Here is a 5,739-nt window from a genome sequence, read left to right as displayed (position 1 = left end):
TGATGCTTTTAGGAAGCTTTTTTTTTACAAAAAAGCATTCCTCGATCGTCATTTGCTTGGAGGATTTCATTGCTAACGCTACTAATGCGACTGCTGCTAGTGCTGCCGATGCTGCTGCTACCCACGCTGCTCTCCACACTTATAAGTCTACCCCAGGATCCCGCCCCCCCATTTGTACCTCTGGCGCAGATTCAAGGCGGATCTTTTGCACCTCTGCCCCCTGCTGGGTGATTTTTACATGATTCACAATGCGGACAAGGCTGATTCTCAGTCAGAGGTTGCATCAGACCCTTATGTACACTATGACGTAAAAAAGACAGGAAACGTACTTATACGTCTTTGGTAGAGGGCGCCATTGCATTAAAAGACGTCTTTGTACGTCTAAGGGAGTAAATGAGTTGAACAAAGTACAGGGTCCTTCACCTGACTACAGATGATCTTCTGGGGACTTTATTTGGTTTTAATCACTTTTGGGGTCTGTATCTATGCACACTCCCTGGTTTTGCTACCTTCCCGGGTACCACATACACACTGCTTAGTTTCTCTGCCTTCGTGGGTACCACATACATATTGCTTGGTTTCTCTGCCTTCCTGGGTACGACATACACACTGCCTGGTTTTGCTACCTTCCTGGGTACCAGTCACACAAACGTCAGACGACTCAGCACATACCGACTGTCTCAGCACTACACACTTTCACTCCAAGGCAGTGCTGTGAACCAACTTACTGACAAGAGGTAGTATTTAGAATTTTAAAAAGTGCTTGAAAGGTTTTGTTCATGTAAAACCAACAGATTATGACATTATTATTATTATTTAAATCAGTATTAAACAGCATCAGCATAGGTTAAAGATATTATACAGACTATATACGATAAAAAAATACTAAACCACCCTTGCTTTTCCGTCATTTCTTGTATAAGTTAACACACAGATGTATAACATTTGTTTATACAAATATAACGATTAAAAAGTAGCTGATTAGAGTTTTAATTTTGTATTCATTAATCTGTAATAAAAATGGACATATTTTGGTTAATAAAATTAACAAGAAATAAAAGTAAAGGGTGTTCTAATACTTTTTTCAAGATTGTCCTAACATACATTTACTGTTTACAGTATATGTCTTCGGAAGAAGCGCAGCATTAGATTTTTTTTTTGTTCTCTCTCTTTGACTTCTGAATTTGAATTTCTGTCACAGATGTGCTTGAATTCTATTTTGGATGATTTGTGTTAAACTGCACAAATATTTGAAGAGCCATAGAATTCAAGAATCACACCAATGCTGCTACTCCTCCGAACGGGTGAACGCCCTTGATTAACAACCTGCGTTGAGGTGGCTTTTGAGATTCGTGGTGTGGGAGAAAAATCTCTGAAGGCATTCTTAGACTTCAAGAGAGGGTCCACAATTTTCAAAGATTCACTTCCGTCTGAATCAGAGGCCTCACTTGTATCCGGAATATATTCATCTCCACCGTCATCTGAGTTGGAGTAATAATGCTTCTCCATTCCAAAGTCAGCCTGTTTTTTTAATCTAAAAAACAACAACAACAACGAAATATAAAGGATAGAAGGCAGGAGACCAATAAAATATATGCAATTTGCTTGTAAGATTCCCTGAAATCTATATGGGTTGTTTACCTGTATACTTTTGGTCCTCCTGAGCCTTGGGATAGTAATATGGTCTGGGTCTGAGGCACAAAGTTCAGGGGCAGGATTTGACAATGATTCGTCAGAATCTGTGTCGTTATTCCAAGGAAGATTCAGCCCATATTTTTTGTCCAAGGGAGGAGACTGGGTTGCATCAGAGTCCAAGAGAAAATTGAGAACCCATTAAATACTTAATCCCCAGAGGAATCTGCACAGAAAAAGGTCTTAATTCTATTTGAAAAAAAAAAAAAACTAAAATATTGATGAATGATATTATGACAAAATAATGTCATAAAATTAGAATGATTTTAGGAAATTATTTGCAAAACCAAAACATTGTGGTACGATAATAATGCATATAATTATTCTACGCAGCTATATTTAACAAAAACACTTAATTGACCGTAACAAAAAGCTCCCGGGAGGAAAACTACATTAAATGTTTTTTTAACAGGGCAGTGAAAATATTGGAAAATAAAAAAAATAATGAATAAAATAATACGAAAAAAGAATTCAATGTGTATCGATGGACCCATATGAAATACTTATATCGCTATGTACTTATCAGCCATATCGCCCAGCCCAATATGTAACTGCAACTTCAAAACCTCGGGCCATAACAGGATTGTAACATGGGATGCATATCTTCATTCCTAAATTTGTAGATCCCGAGGAGGCTGCTCAATGGTCCTGGTAATGTAAACCTCAACCAATTCGGTCACAGCCAATGTTCTCCATCCTTGTTAAGAAGTTTTGAAATGATTTAATAGATATACTATTGCAAACTATACCAGAATTTTATACATTTTAAACTTTTGATCACAATTTTACCTATTTTCTAAAAATCTGAAGAATCCACATGCCAAATCACCTGCTGTGGACACATAGGTTCTGTTCTGACAGATAATTCAGTTACAGGTTGTGTACTTAAAGCCAATAAGAGGGCAATGCAGCAGTCGACAGCCTGACGAAAGCTTAAGTCTCCCAATGAGAGAACTGTAGTGGCTGGTAGGTTCTTAGATTGTAACATAGTAAAGACATACACTACGCATAACTGTATATCATATGATGATGAGGGAAAATATTATTAGCTACGATTTATGTCCAGATATATTAGAAAACTTGTCCAACCAGCACAGGTCTATCTAACTGTAATTTTAACATCTCAAGACACGACAGGATGACCACATGATACGCATACCTCCTTTTCAGAGTCTGTCAAACCTTGAGAAGGCTGCTTCGATGTTCTGGTGGCATCAACCTCAGCCGATTCAGTCATTGTCGGTTGTCCTCCATCCTAATGAACAAGTTGAATATTAATTTAATGAATTAAAAAAAAGAAAATGGATCAGAATTTTACACATTTTAACGAACAAGTTCACGAATGAAACAAAACCAATTACTTTAGCGCATGACAATTAATCTTCAGTAGAGATATGTTGTGACTGATATTTCAGTCACAGGTTGTCTTTTGAACGCCACCAGGGCCGCAATGGAGCACAGGACAGCCAAAAGTCTTCTTGTCGGACAGCTGTAGTGGCTGGTAGGTTCTAAGATTATAACATAGTAAAGGCACATACAACTCCTAACTGTATTTCATATGATAATGAAGGAAAAGATGATTAGCAATGATTTATGTCAACAATAAAAATGGCTCTACGGGGTCCCCACGAACGCAAACCTGACAGTTGGGTGTCAGATGGCCAACATACCTGACTCGCAATTCAACTCAACTGGACCCCACAACACAAGAAAAAGCTGAGTGAGCCTCAAACCAGACATACACATTCACTGACAAATATCCTGTGACACCAGATATATTAGAAGTCTTGTCTAATCAGCACACGTCTATCTAACTGCAATTTTAACATCTCGAGACACGACAGGATGAGCACACGATACGCATACCTCCATTTCTGAGTCTGTAAAGCCTGGAGGAGGCTGCTTCGATGTTTTAGTAGCATCATAAATTTATTGAATTAATTATATTTGAGGTTGGATTAGATTTTTACACATTTTAAGCCTTAGCCACCCAAAACAAAACATAAGCTCATGAATGAAATAAAACTAATTAATTTCGCCCATGCCAATTAATCTTCTGTAGACACGTGTTGTGACCAGTGTTGTTTTTGGCAGGCATTTTAGATTTTGTCCAAGTCATTTGGACAAAGTGCTGATTTGTTTACATCACATTTAGTCATCCCAATTCGTTATAGTTTTAGTCCAGTTTTAGTCAACGAAAACTAAAAAAAGGGTTTTAGTCCAGTTTTAATCGACGGAAACGCAAAAAAAGTTTTACCCTAGTTTTCGTCAATTTATTCACAAAGGTTTTAGTCCAAGCGGCACGGTGGCCCAACTGGTTAGCATGATGGCCTCACAATATTGAGGTCGTAGGTACGATTCTGGCTCCGGCCTTCCTGCGTGGGTTTCCTCTGGGTAATCCGGTTTCCTCCCATATTCTTAAAACATGCATGGCAAGTTGCTTGGACACTCTAATTGCCCCGAGGCATGAGTGTGAGCGTGGATGGTTGTTCGTCTATGCATGTCCTGCGATTGGCTGGACACCAATTCAGGGTGTACCTCGCCTACTGCCGAAGACAGCTGGGATAGGCTCCAACACCCCCCGCGACCCTAGTGAGGAGAAGCGGTACAGATAACGGATGGATGGATGGATGGATGGGTTTAAGTCCATTTGAGTTAAAACAAGGCATTCAAGGTTTCCACCCAATAACAAAGACTTTTGGATGGACTACTAAGGATTCTTCATTACAAACAGAAAAAAGGGGCAACAGTGGAATCAATACTCACTGCTCCAAAATAAGCAGAGAAGCAAAACATTTTGTTGGGCAACTGTTGTGGCTTTATTTCACTAAAAGCAACATAAAATAATTTATGAACCACATGCTAACAATTTTGTCTAGTCAACGAAAAAAATTCATGTACATCACGTCATGTTTTCGTCATAAAAGAACCTCGTATAGCTTGTCATCGTCATTAAAAAAGGGGCGTTAACGAAGTATTTTCGTCATAGTCATCAGTGACGAAAACAACACTGGTTGTGACTGATATTTCAGTCCCAGGTTGTCTCCTGAACACCACCAATTGGGCAAGGGCGCGCAGGAAAGCCTGGGGTCTTCTATTTTTACAGTATAGAAAGGCTAAATATCAAATTGAAACAGTGTTTTATATCATGAATATACAGGGTTGGTGCTGGTTCTGGTAGGGAAACCACAACATAAAGATGTCCTTAATTAGTCCCACAATGGGGATATTTGCAATATGGCATATGATGGCCTAACAGGGCCACCGCCCAGAAAGGAGTAACGCAGAACTTTGTAATACTGTCACTCCCTGACCAGTTCGTTGTTCCTGCAGAGCCAAACTTTGACTCAGACCCACAAATTTGAATTACAGATAGTGGACAATGGAGAACTCCCCCAGTCAGTCATCATGTTCAACTTCCATAGAAACTTCACATACATTTATTAGATTGCCAAACTAATTGGAAACTACATCACCAGAACACCACAAGTGGGCTCTGTTATTGTACTTAAAGATGCATCTTACAAACCTGTGTTCTCCAAGGCCAGCTGGTCCATAGTCTTAAGTTATTTCTTCGCCAACATCAATGTCTCGGAGCGCAAACAGACAGAGGTGTGGTCTGTCCTCTGTTGTCATCTTCTTCATTTTACAGTTGGGGTGCATGTGGTCATCATTAACCAGTCTTCCCAGACTGCCATCTTCTTGAGCTGCATCAACACTTAAAATAGATTAAAAAAAAAAAAAACAATTATTCAATCAATGTCAGAAATTAATCTTTGAGACAATCTTGTGTACACAAAACATAAAAATAGGAAATCCACAATTTTTAAATCTAAATCAAATCATACAAGAAATTTCTATTGGAATCAGACCCTATTAACAGCTTGTCTTTGAGACTTCATGATCTATATTTTCATTTGTACAGATTCAACGCATGAATAAAAGTAATTATACATTTTTGCTTAGAGAATGATTTTTCCCCTAACACTTATGGGATGAGTATGTGTTTATTTTTTTAAATAAAAACAAAAATAAGATAACATCTCA

General features: G+C 38.5%; 1 long non-coding RNA gene across 1 annotated transcript; it reads right to left on the bottom strand.

The window, feature by feature from the left end:
• Nucleotides 1-738: 738 nt before the first annotated feature.
• Nucleotides 739-5,300, bottom strand: LOC148315123 (uncharacterized). Its single transcript, XR_015841248.1, has 4 exons — nucleotides 5,222-5,300; nucleotides 2,852-2,947; nucleotides 1,642-1,794; nucleotides 739-1,534 (listed from the first exon to the last, which is right to left on the bottom strand). It is a non-coding gene; the product is annotated as an uncharacterized LOC148315123 (long non-coding RNA).
• Between the last annotated feature and the right edge of the window lie 439 nt (nucleotides 5,301-5,739).

The sequence above is a fragment of the Idiotropiscis lumnitzeri genome, unplaced genomic scaffold (assembly GCF_059441095.1).
Source record: "Idiotropiscis lumnitzeri isolate Australia: NSW breed Sydney's pygmy pipehorse unplaced genomic scaffold, RoL_Ilum_1.0 HiC_scaffold_116, whole genome shotgun sequence".
In the NCBI taxonomy this organism is placed as follows: domain Eukaryota; kingdom Metazoa; phylum Chordata; class Actinopteri; order Syngnathiformes; family Syngnathidae; genus Idiotropiscis; species Idiotropiscis lumnitzeri.
The sequence above is the reverse complement of the archived record's forward strand: the minus strand, read 5'-3'. Positions and strand labels throughout refer to the sequence as shown.